The 17,612-nt window shown below is 30.7% G+C and overlaps 20 non-coding genes across 20 annotated transcripts; all 20 read right to left on the bottom strand.

Annotated features, from left to right (window-relative positions):
* Positions 1-500: 500 nt before the first annotated feature.
* On the bottom strand, positions 501-713 carry LOC135054037 (small nucleolar RNA U3). Its single transcript, XR_010243314.1, has one exon. It is a non-coding gene; the product is annotated as a small nucleolar RNA U3 (small nucleolar RNA).
* A 653-nt stretch (positions 714-1,366) lies between these two features.
* LOC135053871 (small nucleolar RNA U3) lies at positions 1,367-1,579 on the bottom strand. The gene has a single exon (XR_010243166.1). It is a non-coding gene; the product is annotated as a small nucleolar RNA U3 (small nucleolar RNA).
* Positions 1,580-2,233: 654 nt separating this feature from the next.
* Positions 2,234-2,446, bottom strand: LOC135053449 (small nucleolar RNA U3). The gene has a single exon (XR_010242798.1). It is a non-coding gene; the product is annotated as a small nucleolar RNA U3 (small nucleolar RNA).
* A 654-nt stretch (positions 2,447-3,100) lies between these two features.
* On the bottom strand, positions 3,101-3,313 carry LOC135053842 (small nucleolar RNA U3). The gene has a single exon (XR_010243141.1). It is a non-coding gene; the product is annotated as a small nucleolar RNA U3 (small nucleolar RNA).
* Positions 3,314-3,966: 653 nt separating this feature from the next.
* LOC135053447 (small nucleolar RNA U3) lies at positions 3,967-4,179 on the bottom strand. The gene has a single exon (XR_010242797.1). It is a non-coding gene; the product is annotated as a small nucleolar RNA U3 (small nucleolar RNA).
* Positions 4,180-4,832: 653 nt separating this feature from the next.
* LOC135053077 (small nucleolar RNA U3) lies at positions 4,833-5,045 on the bottom strand. Its single transcript, XR_010242475.1, has one exon. It is a non-coding gene; the product is annotated as a small nucleolar RNA U3 (small nucleolar RNA).
* Positions 5,046-5,699: 654 nt separating this feature from the next.
* Positions 5,700-5,912, bottom strand: LOC135054038 (small nucleolar RNA U3). Its single transcript, XR_010243315.1, has one exon. It is a non-coding gene; the product is annotated as a small nucleolar RNA U3 (small nucleolar RNA).
* A 653-nt stretch (positions 5,913-6,565) lies between these two features.
* LOC135053937 (small nucleolar RNA U3) lies at positions 6,566-6,778 on the bottom strand. Its single transcript, XR_010243224.1, has one exon. It is a non-coding gene; the product is annotated as a small nucleolar RNA U3 (small nucleolar RNA).
* A 655-nt stretch (positions 6,779-7,433) lies between these two features.
* LOC135053727 (small nucleolar RNA U3) lies at positions 7,434-7,646 on the bottom strand. Its single transcript, XR_010243041.1, has one exon. It is a non-coding gene; the product is annotated as a small nucleolar RNA U3 (small nucleolar RNA).
* Positions 7,647-8,299: 653 nt separating this feature from the next.
* On the bottom strand, positions 8,300-8,512 carry LOC135053393 (small nucleolar RNA U3). Its single transcript, XR_010242750.1, has one exon. It is a non-coding gene; the product is annotated as a small nucleolar RNA U3 (small nucleolar RNA).
* Positions 8,513-9,166: 654 nt separating this feature from the next.
* LOC135053728 (small nucleolar RNA U3) lies at positions 9,167-9,379 on the bottom strand. The gene has a single exon (XR_010243042.1). It is a non-coding gene; the product is annotated as a small nucleolar RNA U3 (small nucleolar RNA).
* Positions 9,380-10,032: 653 nt separating this feature from the next.
* On the bottom strand, positions 10,033-10,245 carry LOC135053631 (small nucleolar RNA U3). Its single transcript, XR_010242957.1, has one exon. It is a non-coding gene; the product is annotated as a small nucleolar RNA U3 (small nucleolar RNA).
* Positions 10,246-10,898: 653 nt separating this feature from the next.
* Positions 10,899-11,111, bottom strand: LOC135053135 (small nucleolar RNA U3). The gene has a single exon (XR_010242524.1). It is a non-coding gene; the product is annotated as a small nucleolar RNA U3 (small nucleolar RNA).
* A 655-nt stretch (positions 11,112-11,766) lies between these two features.
* LOC135053837 (small nucleolar RNA U3) lies at positions 11,767-11,979 on the bottom strand. Its single transcript, XR_010243137.1, has one exon. It is a non-coding gene; the product is annotated as a small nucleolar RNA U3 (small nucleolar RNA).
* A 653-nt stretch (positions 11,980-12,632) lies between these two features.
* On the bottom strand, positions 12,633-12,845 carry LOC135053394 (small nucleolar RNA U3). The gene has a single exon (XR_010242751.1). It is a non-coding gene; the product is annotated as a small nucleolar RNA U3 (small nucleolar RNA).
* A 655-nt stretch (positions 12,846-13,500) lies between these two features.
* On the bottom strand, positions 13,501-13,713 carry LOC135053730 (small nucleolar RNA U3). The gene has a single exon (XR_010243043.1). It is a non-coding gene; the product is annotated as a small nucleolar RNA U3 (small nucleolar RNA).
* A 653-nt stretch (positions 13,714-14,366) lies between these two features.
* LOC135053465 (small nucleolar RNA U3) lies at positions 14,367-14,579 on the bottom strand. Its single transcript, XR_010242813.1, has one exon. It is a non-coding gene; the product is annotated as a small nucleolar RNA U3 (small nucleolar RNA).
* A 653-nt stretch (positions 14,580-15,232) lies between these two features.
* Positions 15,233-15,445, bottom strand: LOC135053137 (small nucleolar RNA U3). Its single transcript, XR_010242526.1, has one exon. It is a non-coding gene; the product is annotated as a small nucleolar RNA U3 (small nucleolar RNA).
* A 655-nt stretch (positions 15,446-16,100) lies between these two features.
* On the bottom strand, positions 16,101-16,313 carry LOC135053846 (small nucleolar RNA U3). The gene has a single exon (XR_010243144.1). It is a non-coding gene; the product is annotated as a small nucleolar RNA U3 (small nucleolar RNA).
* A 653-nt stretch (positions 16,314-16,966) lies between these two features.
* Positions 16,967-17,179, bottom strand: LOC135053138 (small nucleolar RNA U3). The gene has a single exon (XR_010242527.1). It is a non-coding gene; the product is annotated as a small nucleolar RNA U3 (small nucleolar RNA).
* Positions 17,180-17,612: the final 433 nt, after the last annotated feature.

Here is a 17,612-nt window from a genome sequence, read left to right on the forward strand (position 1 = left end):
TTCACTATCATATACTGAATGATTTTCTGGGAGAGTAGACACATTTTAAGATTGTATTAGGTAACATGTTATACTTTTTGCATATATAAACTTGTTTAAGCCAAAATATTAATCAGAACACTTAACAATGAAACCAATGCACTAATAGCATTGGTACTTCAAAATTTCTTATATTGCATATAGGAAATAAACTAGTGGCTTGCATTAATTGCTGATTTGCTAAAGAATTAAACAATTATTAAACAAATACACTGCAAACAAAAGGTTCTTTTAAGGAAAGCACACTTTACATTTTTCAAGTCCTCATTGACATGAACCACTTAAAGAAGGTTACAATTAAAATGTAAAATAATACTCTTAGACATTGCTTTTATTCCTATATCATAAAAAACATTCTGATTCAGGAATGTTGAAACATCAATGTGTATTCTTTCAAGGATATTAAACATTATACAAACTTAGTTTTAAATAACCATAGTTGATTTTAAAGTGTATAATCAGTCACTCTGATTACACACTATTCTACCACTTCTTTATTAAGAAGTAGGACAGTCATCAAAAGCTAACAACATCTGCATGAAACAGAGTTGCTAACTGCCTTCATGCTGAAAAGAGAGCTCTTAATCTCATCATGGTGGTTGGCGAGTTTTGACACATTCAAGCACATTTCTCCCATCATTGCCTATAGAAATGATCCCTGAAAGTATAATCTTAGCTACATTTTGTTGATGGTTTAGATAGGCCATATGAATTCCTCTTTTAACTCATGGTAAAATTTTTGGACCCATTCATAAAACTTGATATAGAAATTGTCAACCAATTTTCAGTTGCATAACATTATCCACAAATTTTCAGACTACAATTCATTCACTATCATATACTGAATGATTTTCTGTGAGAGTAGACACATTTTAAGATTGTATTAGGTAACATATTATAATTTTTGCATATATAAACTTGTTTAAGCCAAAATATTAAACAGAACACTTAACAATGAAACCAATGCACTAAAAGCATTGGTACTTCAAAATTTCTTATATTGCATATAGGAAATAAACTAGTGGCTTGCATTAATTGCTGATTTGCTAAAGAATTAAACAATTATTAAACAAATACACTGCAAACAAAATGTTCTTTTAAGGAAAGCACACTTTACATTTTTCAAGTTTTCATTGACATGAACCAATAAAAGAAGGTTACAATTAAAATGTAAAATAATACTCTTAGACATTGCTTTTATTCCTATATCATAAAAAACATTCTGATTCAGGAATGTTGAAACATCAATGTGTATTCTTTCAAGGATATTAAACATTATACAAACTTAGTTTTAAATAACCATAGTTGATTTTAAAGTGTGTAATCAGCCACTCTGAATGAGCACTTTTCTACCACTGCTTTATTAAGAAGTAGGACAGTCATCAAAAGCTAACAACATCTGCATGACACAGAATTGCTAACTGCCTTCATGCTGAGAAGAGAGCTCTTAAACTCATCATGGTGGTTGGCGAGTTTGGACACTTTCAAGCACATTTCTCCCATCATTGCCTATAGAAATGATCCCTGAAAGTATAATCTTAGCCACATTTGGTTGATGGTTTAGATAGGCCATATGAATTCCTCTTTTAACTCATGGTGACATTTTTGGACCCATTCATAAAACTTGATATAGAAATTGTCAACCAATTTTCAGTTGCATAACATTCTCCACAAATTTTCAGACTACAATTCATTCACTATAATATACTGAATGATTTTCTGTGAGAGTAGACACATTTTAAGATTGTATTAGGTAACATGTTATCATTTTTGCATATATAAACTTGTTTAAGCCAAAATATTAAACAGAACACTTAACAATGAAACCAATGCACTAATAGCATTGGTACTTCAAAATTTCTTATATTGCATATAGGAAATAAACTAGTGGCTTGCATTAATTGCTGATTTGCAAAAGAATTAAACAATTATTAAACAAATACACTGCAAACAAAAGGTTCTTTTAAGGAAAGCACACTTTACATTTTTTCAAGTCCTCATTGACATGAACCACTTAAAGAAGGTTAAAATTAAAATGTAAAATAATACTCTTAGACATTGCTTTAATTGCTATATCATAAAAAACATTCTGATTCAGGAATGTTGAAACATCAATGCGTATTCTTTCAAGGATATTAAACATTATACAAACTTAGTTTTAAATAACCATAGTTGATTTTAAAGTGTGTAATCAGCCACTCTGAATGAGCCCTCTTCTACCACTTCTTTATTAAGAAGTAGGACAGTCATCAAAAGCTAACAACATCTGCATGAAACAGAGTTGCTAACTGCCTTCATGCTGAGAAGAGAGCTCTTAAACTCATTATGGTGGTTAGCGAGTTTGGACACTTTCAAGCACATTTCTCCCATCATTGCCTATAGAAATGATCCCTGAAAGTATAGTCTTAAATACATTTTGTTGATGGTTTAGATAGGCCATATGAATTCCTCTTTTAACTCATGGTGACATTTTTTGACCCATTCATAAAACTTGATATAGAAATTGTCAACCAATTTTCAGTTGCATAACATTCTCCACAAATTTTCAGACTACAATTCATTCACTATCATATACTGAATGATTTTCTGTGAGAGTAGACACATTTTAAGATTGTATTAGGTAACATGTTATCATTTTTGCATATATAAACTTGTTTAAGCCAAAATATTAAACAGAACACTTAACAATGAAACCAATGCACTAATAGCATTGGTACTTCAAAATTTCTTATATTGCATATAGGAAATAAACTAGTGGCTTGCATTAATTGCTGATTTGCTAAAGAATTAAACAATTATTAAACAAATACACTGCAAACAAAATGTTCTTTTAAGGAAAGCACACTTTACATTTTTCAAGTCCTCATTGACATGAACCACTTAAAGAAGGTTACAATTAAAATGTAAAATAATACTCTTAGACATTGCTTTTATTCCTATATCATAAAAAAACATTCTGATTTAGGAATGTTGAAACATCAATGCGTATTCTTTCAAGGATATTAAACATTATACAAACTTACTTTTAAATAACCATAGTTGATTTTAAAGTGTGTAATCAGCCACTCTGAATGAGCCCTCTTCTACCACTTATTTATTAAGTAGTAGGACAGTCATCAAAAGCTAACAACATCTGCATGAAACAGAGTTACTAACTGCCTTCATGCTGAGAAGAGAGCTCTTAATCTTATCATGGTGGTTGGCAAGTTTGGACACTTTCAAGCACATTTCTCCCATCATTGCCTATAGAAATGATCCCTGAAAGTATAAACTTAGCTACATTTTGTTGACGGTTTAGATAGGCCATATAAATTCCTCTTTTAACTCATGGTGACATTTTAGGACCCATGCATAAAACTTGATATAGAAATTGTCAACCAATTTGCAGTTGCATAACATTCTCCACAAATTTTCAGACTACAATTCATTCACTATCATGTACTGAATGATTTTCTGTGAGAGTAGACACATTTTAAGATTGTATTAGGTAACATATTATAATTTTTGCATTTATAAATTTGTTTAAACCAAAATATTAAACAGAACACTTAACAATGAAACCAATGCACTAATAGCATTGGTACTTCAAAATTTCTTATATTGCATATAGGAAATAAACTAGTGGCTTGCATTAATTGCTGATTTGCAAAAGAATTAAACAATTATTAAACAAATACACTGCAAACAAAAGGTTCTTTTAAGGAAAGCACACTTTACATTTTTCAAGTCATCATTGACATCAACCACTTAAAGAAGGTTAAAATTAAAATGTAAAATAATACTCTTAGACATTGCTTTTATTCCTATATCATAAAAAACATTCTGATTCAGGAATGTTGAAACATCAATGCGTATTCTTTCAAGGATATTAAACGTTATACAAACTTAGTTTTAAATAACCATAGTTGATTTTAAAGTGTGTAATCAGCCACTCTGAATGAGCCCTCTTCTACCACTTCTTTATTAAGAAGTAGGACAGTCATCAAAAGCTAACAACATCTGCATGACACAGAATTGCTAACTGCCTTCATGCTGAGAAGAGAGCTCTTAAACTCATCATGGTGGTTGGCGAGTTTGGACACTTTCAAGCACATTTCTCCCATCATTGCCTATAGAAATGATCCCTGAAAGTATAATCTTAGCTACATTTGGTTGATGGTTTAGATAGGCCATATAAATTCCTCTTTTAACTCATGGTGACATTTTAGGACCCATGCATAAAACTTGATATAGAAATTGTCAACCAATATTCAGTTGCATAACATTCTCCACAAATTTTCAGACTACAATTCATTCACTATCATATACTGAATGATTTTCTGTGAGAGTAGACACATTTTAAGATTGTATTAGGTAACATATTATAATTTTTGCATATATAAATTTGTTTAAACCAAAATATTAAACAGAACACTTAACAATGAAACCAATGCACTAATAGCATTGGTACTTCAAAATTTCTTATATTGCATATAGGAAATAAACTAGTGGCTTGCATTAATTGCTGATTTGCAAAAGAATTAAACAATTATTAAACAAATACAGTGCAAACAAAAGGTTCTTTTAAGGAAAGCACACTTTACATTTTTCAAGTCCTCATTGACATGAACCACTTAAAGAAGGTTAAAATTAAAATGTAAAATAATACTCTTAGACATTGCTTTAATTGCTATATCATAAAAAACATTCTGATTCAGGAATGTTGAAACATCAATGCGTATTCTTTCAAGGATATTAAACATTATACAAACTTAGTTTTAAATAACCATAGTTGATTTTAAAGTGTGTAATCAGCCACTCTGAATGAGCCCTCTTCTACCACTTCTTTATTAAGAAGTAGGACAGTCATCAAAAGCTAACAACATCTGCATGAAACAGAGTTGCTAACTGCCTTCATGCTGAGAAGAGAGCTCTTAAACTCATCATGGTGGTTGGCGAGTTTGGACACTTTAGAGCACATTTCTCCCATCATTGCCTATAGAAATGATCCCTGAAAGTATAGTCTTAAATACATTTTGTTGATGGTTTAGATAGGCCATATGAATTCCTCTTTTAACTCATGGTGACATTTTTGGACCCATTCATAAAACTTGATATAGAAATTGTCAACCAATTTTCAGTTGCATAACATTCTCCACAAATTTTCAGACTACAATTCATTCACTATCATATACTGAATGATTTTCTGTGAGAGTAGACACATTTTAAGATTGTATTAGGTAACATGTTATCATTTTTGCATATATAAACTTGTTTAAGCCAAAATATTAAACAGAACACTTAACAATGAAAACAATGCACTAATAGCATTGGTACTTCAAAATTTCTTATATTGCATATAGGAAATAAACTAGTGGCTTGCATTAATTGCTGATTTGCTAAAGAATTAAACAATTATTAAACAAATACACTGCAAACAAAATGTTCTTTTAAGGAAAGCACACTTTACATTTTTCAAGTCCTCATTGACATGAACCACTTAAAGAAGGTTACAATTAATATGTAAAATAATACTCTTAGACATTGCTTTTATTCCTATATCATAAAAAAACATTCTGATTTAGGAATGTTGAAACATCAATGCGTATTCTTTCAAGGATATTAAACATTATACAAACTTACTTTTAAATAACCATAGTTGATTTTAAAGTGTGTAATCAGCCACTCTGAATGACCCCTCTTCTACCACTTATTTATTAAGAAGTAGGATAGTCATCAAAAGCTAACAACATCTGCATGAAACAGAGTTGCTAACTGCCTTCATGCTGAGAAGAGAGCTCTTAATCTTATCATGGTGGTTGGCGAGTTTGGACACTTTCAAGCACATTTCTCCCATCATTGCCTATAGAAACGATCCCTGAAAGTATAATCTTAGCTACATTTTGTTGATGGTTTAGATAGGCCATATAAATTCCTCTTTTAACTCATGGTGACATTTTAGGACCCATGCATAAAACTTGATATAGAAATTGTCAACCAATTTTCAGTTGCATAACATTCTCCACAAATTTTCAGACTACAATTCATTCACTATCATATACTGAATGATTTTCTGTGAGAGTAGACACATTTTAAGATTGTATTAGGTAACATATTATAATTTTTGCATATATAAATTTGTTTAAACCAAAATATTAAACAGAACACTTAACAATGAAACCAATGCACTAATAGCATTGGTACTTCAAAATTTCTTATATTGCATATAGGAAATAAACTAGTGGCTTGCATTAATTGCTGATTTGCAAAAGAATTAAACAATTATTAAACAAATACACTGCAAACAAAAGGTTCTTTTAAGGAAAGCACACTTTACATTTTTCAAGTCCTCATTGACATGAACCACTTAAAGAAGGTTAAAATTAAAATGTAAAATAATACTCTTAGACATTGCTTTAATTGCTTTATCATAAAAAACATTCTGATTCAGGAATGTTGAAACATCAATGCGTATTCTTTCAAGGATATTAAACATTAGACAAACTTAGTTTTAAATAACCATAGTTGATTTTAAAGTGTGTAATCAGCCATTTTGAATGAGCCCTCTTCTACTACTTCTTTATTAAGAAGTAGGACAGTCATCAAAAGCTAACAACATCTGCATGAAACAGAGTTGCTAACTGCCTGCATGCTGAGAAGAGAGCTCTTAAACTCATCATGGTGGTTGGCAAGTTTGGACACTTTCAAGCACATTTCTCCCATCATTGCCTATAGAAATGATCCCTGAAAGTATAGTCTTAAATACATTTTGTTGATGGTTTAGATAGGCCATATGAATTCCTCTTTTAACTCATGGAGACATTTTTGGACCCATTCATAAAACTTGATATAGAAATTGTCAACCAATTTTCAGTTGCATAACATTCTCCACAAATTTTCAGACTACAATTCATTCACTATCACATACTGAATGATTTTCTGTGAGAGTAGACACATTTTAAGATTGTATTAGGTAACATGTTATACTTTTTGCATATATAAACTTGTTTAAGCCAAAATATTAATCAGAACACTTAACAATGAAACCAATGCACTAATAGCATTGCTACTACAAAATTTCTTATATTGCATATAGGAAATAAACTAGTGGCTTGCATTAATTGCTGATTTGCTAAAGAATTAAACAATTATTAAACAAATACACTGCAAACAAAAGGTTCTTTTAAGGAAAGCACACTTTACATTTTTCAAGTCCTCATTGACATGAACCACTTAAAGAAGGTTACAATTAAAATGTAAAATAATACTCTTAGACATTGCTTTTATTCCTATATCATAAAAAAAACATTCTGATTCAGGAATGTTGAAAAATCAATGCGTATTCTTTCAAGGATATTAAACAATATACAAACTTAGTTTTAAATAACCATAGTTGATTTTAAAGTGTGTAATCAGCCACTCTGAATGAGCCCTCTTCTACCACTTCTTTATTAAGAAGTAGGACAGTCAACAAAAGCTAACAACATCTGCATGAAACAGAGTTGCTAACTGCCTTCATGCTGAGAAGAGAGCTCTTAAACTCATCATGATGGTTGGCGAGTTTGGACACTTTCAAGCACATTTCTCCCATCATTGTCTATAGAAATGATCCCTGAAAGTATAATCTTAGCTACATTTGGTTGATGGTTTAGATAGGCCATATAAATTCCTCTTTTAACTCATGGTGACATTTTAGGACCCATGCATAAAACTTGATATAGAAATTGTCAACCAATATTCAGTTGCATAACATTCTCCACAAATTTTCAGACTACAATTCATTCACTATCATATACTGAATGATTTTCTGTGAGAGTAGACACATTTTAAGATTGTATTAGGTAACATATTATAATTTTTGCATTTATAAATTTGTTTAAACCAAAATATTAAACAGAACACTTAACAATGAAACCAATGCACTAATAGCATTGGTACTTCAAAATTTCTTATATTGCATATAGGAAATAAACTAGTGGCTTGCATTAATTGCTGATTTGCAAAAGAATTAAACAATTATTAAACAAATACACTGCAAACAAAAGGTTCTTTTAAGGAAAGCACACTTTACATTTTTCAAGTCCTCATTGACATGAACCACTTAAAGAAGGTTAAAATTAAAATGTAAAATAATACTCTTAGACATTGCTTTAATTGCTATATCATAAAAAACATTCTGATTCAGGAATGTTGAAACATCAATGCGTATTCTTTCAAGGATATTAAACATTATACAAACTTAGTTTTAAATAACCATAGTTGATTTTAAAGTGTGTAATCAGCCACTCTGAATGAGCCCTCTTCTACCACTTCTTTATTAAGAAGTAGGACAGTCATCAAAAGCTAACAACATCTGCATGAAACAGAGTTGCTAACTGCCTTCATGCTGAGAAGAGAGCTCTTAAACTCATCATGGTGGTTGGCGAGTTTGGACACTTTCAAGCACATTTCTCCCATCATTGCCTTTAGAAATGATCCCTGAAAGTATAGTCTTAAATACATTTTGTTGATGGTTTAGATAGTCCACATGAATTCCTCTTTTAACTCATGGTGACATTTTTGGACCCATTCATAAAACTTGATATAGAAATTGTCAGCCAATTTTCAGTTGCATAACATTCTCCACAAATTTTCAGACTACAATTCATTCACTGTCACATACTGAATGATTTTCTGTGAGAGTAGACACATTTTAAGATTGTATTAGGTAACATGTTATACTTTTTGCATATATAAACTTGTTTAAGCCAAAATATTAATCAGAACACTTAACAATGAAACCAATGCACTAATAGCATTGCTACTACAAAATTTCTTATATTGCATATAGGAAATAAACTAGTGGCTTGCATTAATTGCTGATTTGCTAAAGAATTAAACAATTATTAAACAAATACACTGCAAACAAAAGGTTCTTTTAAGGAAAGCACACTTTACATTTTTCAAGTCCTCATTGACATGAACCACTTAAAGAAGGTTACAATTAAAATGTAAAATAATACTCTTAGACATTGCTTTTATTCCTATTTCATAAAAAAACATTCTGATTCAGGAATGTTGAAACATCAATGCGTATTCTTTCAAGGATATTAAACATTATACAAACTTAGTTTTAAATAACCATAGTTGATTTTAAAGTGTGTAATCAGCCACTCTGAATGAGCCCTCTTCTACCACTTCTTTATTAAGAAGTAGGACAGTCAACAAAAGCTAACAACATCTGCATGAAACAGAGTTGCTAACTGCCTTCATGCTGAGAAGAGAGCTCTTAAACTCATCATGATGGTTGGCGAGTTTGGACACTTTCAAGCACATTTCTCCCATCATTGTCTATAGAAATGATCCCTGAAAGTATAATCTTAGCTACATTTGGTTGATGGTTTAGATAGGCCATATAAATTCCTCTTTTAACTCATGGTGACATTTTAGGACCCATGCATAAAACTTGATATAGAAATTGTCAACCAATATTCAGTTGCATAACATTCTCCACAAATTTTCAGACTACAATTCATTCACTATCATATACTGAATGATTTTCTGTGAGAGTAGACACATTTTAAGATTGTATTAGGTAACATATTATAATTTTTGCATTTATAAATTTGTTTAAACCAAAATATTAAACAGAACACTTAACAATGAAACCAATGCACTAATAGCATTGGTACTTCAAAATTTCTTATATTGCATATAGGAAATAAACTAGTGGCTTGCATTAATTGCTGATTTGCAAAAGAATTAAACAATTATTAAACAAATACACTGCAAACAAAAGGTTCTTTTAAGGAAAGCACACTTTACATTTTTCAAGTCATCATTGACATCAACCACTTAAAGAAGGTTAAAATTAAAATGTAAAATAATACTCTTAGACATTGCTTTTATTCCTATATCATAAAAAACATACTGATTCAGGAATGTTGAAACATCAATGCGTATTCTTTCAAGGATATTAAACGTTATACAAACTTAGTTTTAAATAACCATAGTTGATTTTAAAGTGTGTAATCAGCCACTCTGAATGAGCCCTATTCTACCACTTCTTTATTAAGAAGTAGGACAGTCATCAAAAGCTAACAACATCTGCATGAAACAGAATTGCTAACTGCCTTCATGCTGAGAAGAGAGCTCTTAAACTCATCATGGTGGTTGGCGAGTTTGGACACTTTCAAGCACATTTCTCCCATCATTGCCTATAGAAATGATCCCTGAAAGTATAATCTTAGCTACATTTGGTTGATGGTTTAGATAGGCCATATAAATTCCTCTTTTAACTCATGGTGACATTTTAGGACCCATGCATAAAACTTGATATATAAATTGTCAACCAATATTCAGTTGCATAACATTCTCCACAAATTTTCAGACTACAATTCATTCACTATCATATACTGAATGATTTTCTGTGAGAGTAGACACATTTTAAGATTGTATTAGGTAACATATTATAATTTTTGCATATATAAATTTGTTTAAACCAAAATATTAAACAGAACACTTAACAATGAAACCAATGCACTAATAGCATTGGTACTTCAAAATTTCTTATATTGCATATAGGAAATAAACTAGTGGCTTGCATTAATTGCTGATTTGCAAAAGAATTAAACAATTATTAAACAAATACAGTGCAAACAAAAGGTTCTTTTAAGGAAAGCACACTTTACATTTTTCAAGTCCTCATTGACATGAACCACTTAAAGAAGGTTAAAATTAAAATGTAAAATAATACTCTTAGACATTGCTTTAATTGCTATATCATAAAAAACATTCTGATTCAGGAATGTTGAAACATCAATGTGTATTCTTTCAAGGATATTAAACATTATACAAACTTAGTTTTAAATAACCATAGTTGATTTTAAAGTGTGTAATCAGCCACTCTGAATGAGCCCTCTTCTACCACTTCTTTATTAAGAAGTAGGACAGTCATCAAAAGCTAACAACATCTGCATGAAACAGAGTTGCTAACTGCCTTCATGCTGAGAAGAGAGCTCTTAAACTCATCATGGTGGTTGGCGAGTTTGGACACTTTCAAGCACATTTCTCCCATCATTGCCTATAGAAATGATCCCTGAAAGTATAGTCTTAAATACATTTTGTTGATGGTTTAGATAGGCCATATGAATTCCTCTTTTAACTCATGGTGACATTTTTGGACCCATTCATAAAACTTGATATAGAAATTGTCAACCAATTTTCAGTTGCATAACATTCTCCACCATTTTTCAGACTACAATTCATTCACTATCACATACTGAATGATTTTCTGTGAGAGTAGACACATTTTAAGATTGTATTAGGTAACATGTTATACTTTTTGCATATATAAACTTGTTTAAGCCAAAATATTAATCAGAACACTTAACAATGAAACCAATGCACTAATAGCATTGCTACTACAAAATTTCTTATATTGCATATAGGAAATAAACTAGTGGCTTGCATTAATTGCTGATTTGCTAAAGAATTAAACAATTATTAAACAAATACACTGCAAACAAAAGGTTCTTTTAAGGAAAGCACACTTTACATTTTTCAAGTCCTCATTGACATGAACCACTTAAAGAAGGTTACAATTAAAATGTAAAATAATACTCTTAGACATTGCTTTTATTCCTATTTCATAAAAAAAACATTCTGATTCAGGAATGTTGAAACATCAATGCGTATTCTTTCAAGGATATTAAACATTATACAAACTTAGTTTTAAATAACCATAGTTGATTTTAAAGTGTGTAATCAGCCACTCTGAATGAGCCCTCTTCTACCACTTCTTTATTAAGAAGTAGGACAGTCAACAAAAGCTAACAACATCTGCATGAAAAAGAGTTGCTAACTGCCTTCATGCTGAGAAGAGAGCTCTTAAACTCATCATGGTGGTTGGTGAGTTTGGACACTTTCAAGCACATTTCTCCCATCATTGTCTATAGAAATGATCCCTGAAAGTATAATCTTAGCTACATTTGGTTGATGGTTTAGATAGGCCATATAAATTCCTCTTTTCACTCATGGTGACATTTTAGGACCCATGCATAAAACTTGATATAGAAATTGTCAACCAATATTCAGTTGCATAACATTCTCCACAAATTTTCAGACTACAATTCATTCACTATCATATACTGAATGATTTTCTGTGAGAGTAGACACATTTTAAGATTGTATTAGGTAACATATTATAATTTTTGCATATATAAATTTGTTTAAACCAAAATATTAAACAGAACACTTAACAATGAAACCAATGCACTAATAGCATTGGTACTTCAAAATTTCTTATATTGCATATAGGAAATAAACTAGTGGCTTGCATTAATTGCTGATTTGCAAAAGAATTAAACAATTATTAAACAAATACACTGCAAACAAAATGTTCTTTTAAGGAAAGCACACTTTACATTTTTCAAGTCCTCATTGACATGAACCACTTAAAGAAGGTTAAAATTAAAATGTAAAATAATACTCTTAGACATTGCTTTAATTGCTATATCATAAAAAACATTCTGATTCAGGAATGTTGAAACATCAATGCGTATTCTTTCAAGGATATTAAACATTATACAAACTTAGTTTTAAATAACCATAGTTGATTTTAAAGTGTGTAATCAGCCACTCTGAATGAGCCCTCTTCTACCACTTCTTTATTAAGAAGTAGGACAGTCATCAAAAGCTAACAACATCTGCATGAAACAGAGTTGCTAACTGCCTTCATGCTGAGAAGAGAGCTCTTAAACTCATCATGGTGGTTGGCGAGTTTGGACACTTTCAAGCACATTTCTCCCATCATTGCCTTTAGAAATGATCCCTGAAAGTATAGTCTTAAATACATTTTGTTGATGGTTTAGATAGTCCATATGAATTCCTCTTTTAACTCATGGTGACATTTTTGGACCCATTCATAAAACTTGATATAGAAATTGTCAGCCAATTTTCAGTTGCATAACATTCTCCACAAATTTTCAGACTACAATTCATTCACTGTCACATACTGAATGATTTTCTGTGAGAGTAGACACATTTTAAGATTGTATTAGGTAACATGTTATACTTTTTGCATATATAAACTTGTTTAAGCCAAAATATTAATCAGAACACTTAACAATGAAACCAATGCACTAATAGCATTGCTACTACAAAATTTCTTATATTGCATATAGGAAATAAACTAGTGGCTTGCATTAATTGCTGATTTGCTAAAGAATTAAACAATTATTAAACAAATACACTGCAAACAAAAGGTTCTTTTAAGGAAAGCACACTTTACATTTTTCAAGTCCTCATTGACATGAACCACTTAAAGAAGGTTACAATTAAAATGTAAAATAATACTCTTAGACATTGCTTTTATTCCTATTTCATAAAAAAAACATTCTGATTCAGGAATGTTGAAACATCAATGCGTATTCTTTCAAGGATATTAAACATTATACAAACTTAGTTTTAAATAACCATAGTTGATTTTAAAGTGTGTAATCAGCCACTCTGAATGAGCCCTCTTCTACCACTTCTTTATTAAGAAGTAGGACAGTCAACAAAAGCTAACAACATCTGCATGAAACAGAGTTGCTAACTGCCTTCATGCTGAGAAGAGAGCTCTTAAACTCATCATGATGGTTGGCGAGTTTGGACACTTTCAAGCACATTTCTCCCATCATTGTCTATAGAAATGATCCCTGAAAGTATAATCTTAGCTACATTTGGTTGATGGTTTAGATAGGCCATATAAATTCCTCTTTTAACTCATGGTGACATTTTAGGACCCATGCATAAAACTTGATATAGAAATTGTCAACCAATATTCAGTTGCATAACATTCTCCACAAATTTTCAGACTACAATTCATTCACTATCATATACTGAATGATTTTCTGTGAGAGTAGACACATTTTAAGATTGTATTAGGTAACATATTATAATTTTTGCATTTATAAATTTGTTTAAACCAAAATATTAAACAGAACACTTAACAATGAAACCAATGCACTAATAGCATTGGTACTTCAAAATTTCTTATATTGCATATAGGAAATAAACTAGTGGCTTGCATTAATTGCTGATTTGCAAAAGAATTAAACAATTATTAAACAAATACACTGCAAACAAAAGGTTCTTTTAAGGAAAGCACACTTTACATTTTTCAAGTCATCATTGACATCAACCACTTAAAGAAGGTTAAAATTAAAATGTAAAATAATACTCTTAGACATTGCTTTTATTCCTATATCATAAAAAACATACTGATTCAGGAATGTTGAAACATCAATGCGTATTCTTTCAAGGATATTAAACGTTATACAAACTTAGTTTTAAATAACCATAGTTGATTTTAAAGTGTGTAATCAGCCACTCTGAATGAGCCCTCTTCTACCACTTCTTTATTAAGAAGTAGGACAGTCATCAAAAGCTAACAACATCTGCATGAAACAGAATTGCTAACTGCCTTCTTGCTGAGAAGAGAGCTCTTAAACTCATCATGGTGGTTGGCGAGTTTGGACACTTTCAAGCACATTTCTCCCATCATTGCCTATAGAAATGATCCCTGAAAGTATAATCTTAGCTACATTTGGTTGATGGTTTAGATAGGCCATATAAATTCCTCTTTTAACTCATGGTGACATTTTAGGACCCATGCATAAAACTTGATATATAAATTGTCAACCAATATTCAGTTGCATAACATTCTCCACAAATTTTCAGACTACAATTCATTCACTATCATATACTGAATGATTTTCTGTGAGAGTAGACACATTTTAAGATTGTATTAGGTAACATATTATAATTTTTGCATATATAAATTTGTTTAAACCAAAATATTAAACAGAACACTTAACAATGAAACCAATGCACTAATAGCATTGGTACTTCAAAATTTCTTATATTGCATATAGGAAATAAACTAGTGGCTTGCATTAATTGCTGATTTGCAAAAGAATTAAACAATTATTAAACAAATACAGTGCAAACAAAAGGTTCTTTTAAGGAAAGCACACTTTACATTTTTCAAGTCCTCATTGACATGAACCACTTAAAGAAGGTTAAAATTAAAATGTAAAATAATACTCTTAGACATTGCTTTAATTGCTATATCATAAAAAACATTCTGATTCAGGAATGTTGAAACATCAATGCGTATTCTTTCAAGGATATTAAACATTATACAAACTTAGTTTTAAATAACCATAGTTGATTTTAAAGTGTGTAATCAGCCACTCTGAATGAGCCCTCTTCTACCACTTCTTTATTAAGAAGTAGGACAGTCATCAAAAGCTAACAACATCTGCATGAAACAGAGTTGCTAACTGCCTTCATGCTGAGAAGAGAGCTCTTAAACTCATCATGGTGGTTGGCGAGTTTGGACACTTTCAAGCACATTTCTCCCATCATTGCCTATAGAAATGATCCCTGAAAGTATAGTCTTAAATACATTTTGTTGATGGTTTAGATAGGCCATATGAATTCCTCTTTTAACTCATGGTGACATTTTTGGACCCATTCATAAAACTTGATATAGAAATTGTCAACCAATTTTCAGTTGCATAACATTCTCCACAAATTTTCAGACTACAATTCATTCACTATCACATACTGAATGATTTTCTGTGAGAGTAGACACATTTTAAGATTGTATTAGGTAACATGTTATACTTTTTGCATATATAAACTTGTTTAAGCCAAAATATTAATCAGAACACTTAACAATGAAACCAATGCACTAATAGCATTGCTACTACAAAATTTCTTATATTGCATATAGGAAATAAACTAGTGGCTTGCATTAATTGCTGATTTGCTAAAGAATTAAACAATTATTAAACAAATACACTGCAAACAAAAGGTTCTTTTAAGGAAAGCACACTTTACATTTTTCAAGTCCTCATTGACATGAACCACTTAAAGAAGGTTACAATTAAAATGTAAAATAATACTCTTAGACATTGCTTTTATTCCTATTTCATAAAAAAAACATTCTGATTCAGGAATGTTGAAACATCAATGCGTATTCTTTCAAGGATATTAAACATTATACAAACTTAGTTTTAAATAACCATAGTTGATTTTAAAGTGTGTAATCAGCCACTCTGAATGAGCCCTCTTCTACCACTTCTTTATTAAGAAGTAGGACAGTCAACAAAAGCTAACAACATCTGCATGAAAAAGAGTTGCTAACTGCCTTCATGCTGAGAAGAGAGCTCTTAAACTCATCATGGTGGTTGGCGAGTTTGGACACTTTCAAGCACATTTCTCCCATCATTGTCTATAGAAATGATCCCTGAAAGTATAATCTTAGCTACATTTGGTTGATGGTTTAGATAGGCCATATAAATTCCTCTTTTCACTCATGGTGACATTTTAGGACCCATGCATAAAACTTGATATAGAAATTGTCAACCAATATTCAGTTGCATTACATTCTCCACAAATTTTCAGACTACAATTCATTCACTATCATATACTGAATGATTTTCTGTGAGAGTAGACACATTTTAAGATTGTATTAGGTAACATATTATAATTTTTGCATATATAAATTTGTTTAAACCAAAATATTAAACAGAACACTTAACAATGAAACCAATGCACTAATAGCATTGGTACTTCAAAATTTCTTATATTGCATATAGGAAATAAACTAGTGGCTTGCATTAATTGCTGATTTGCAAAAGAATTAAACAATTATTAAACAAATACACTGCAAACAAAATGTTCTTTTAAGGAAAGCACACTTTACATTTTTCAAGTCCTCATTGACATGAACCACTTAAAGAAGGTTAAAATTAAAATGTAAAATAATACTCTTAGACATTGCTTTAATTGCTATATCATAAAAAACATTCTGATTCAGGAATGTTGAAACATCAATGCGTATTCTTTCAAGGATATTAAACATTATACAAACTTAGTTTTAAATAACCATAGTTGATTTTAAAGTGTGTAATCAGCCACTCTGAATGAGCCCTCTTCTACCACTTCTTTATTAAGAAGTAGGACAGTCATCAAAAGCTAACAACATCTGCATGAAACAGAGTTGCTAACTGCCTTCATGCTGAGAAGAGAGCTCTTAAACTCATCATGGTGGTTGGCGAGTTTGGACACTTTCAAGCACATTTCTCCCATCATTGCCTATAGAAATGATCCCTGAAAGTATAGTCTTAAATACATTTTGTTGATGGTTTAGATAGTCCATATGAATTCCTCTTTTAACTCATGGTGACATTTTTGGACCCATTCATAAAACTTGATATAGAAATTGTCAGCCAATTTTCAGTTGCATAACATTCTCCACAAATTTTCAGACTACAATTCATTCACTGTCACATACTGAATGATTTTCTGTGAGAGTAGACACATTTTAAGATTGTATTAGGTAACATGTTATACTTTTTGCATATATAAACTTGTTTAAGCCAAAATATTAATCAGAACACTTAACAATGAAACCAATGCACTAATAGCATTGCTACTACAAAATTTCTTATATTGCATATAGGAAATAAACTAGTGGCTTGCATTAATTGCTGATTTGCTAAAGAATTAAACAATTATTAAACAAATACACTGCAAACAAAAGGTTCTTTTAAGGAAAG

The sequence above is a fragment of the Pseudophryne corroboree genome, chromosome 2 (genome assembly GCF_028390025.1).
Source record: "Pseudophryne corroboree isolate aPseCor3 chromosome 2, aPseCor3.hap2, whole genome shotgun sequence".
Classification (NCBI taxonomy): Eukaryota; Metazoa; Chordata; class Amphibia; order Anura; family Myobatrachidae; genus Pseudophryne; species Pseudophryne corroboree.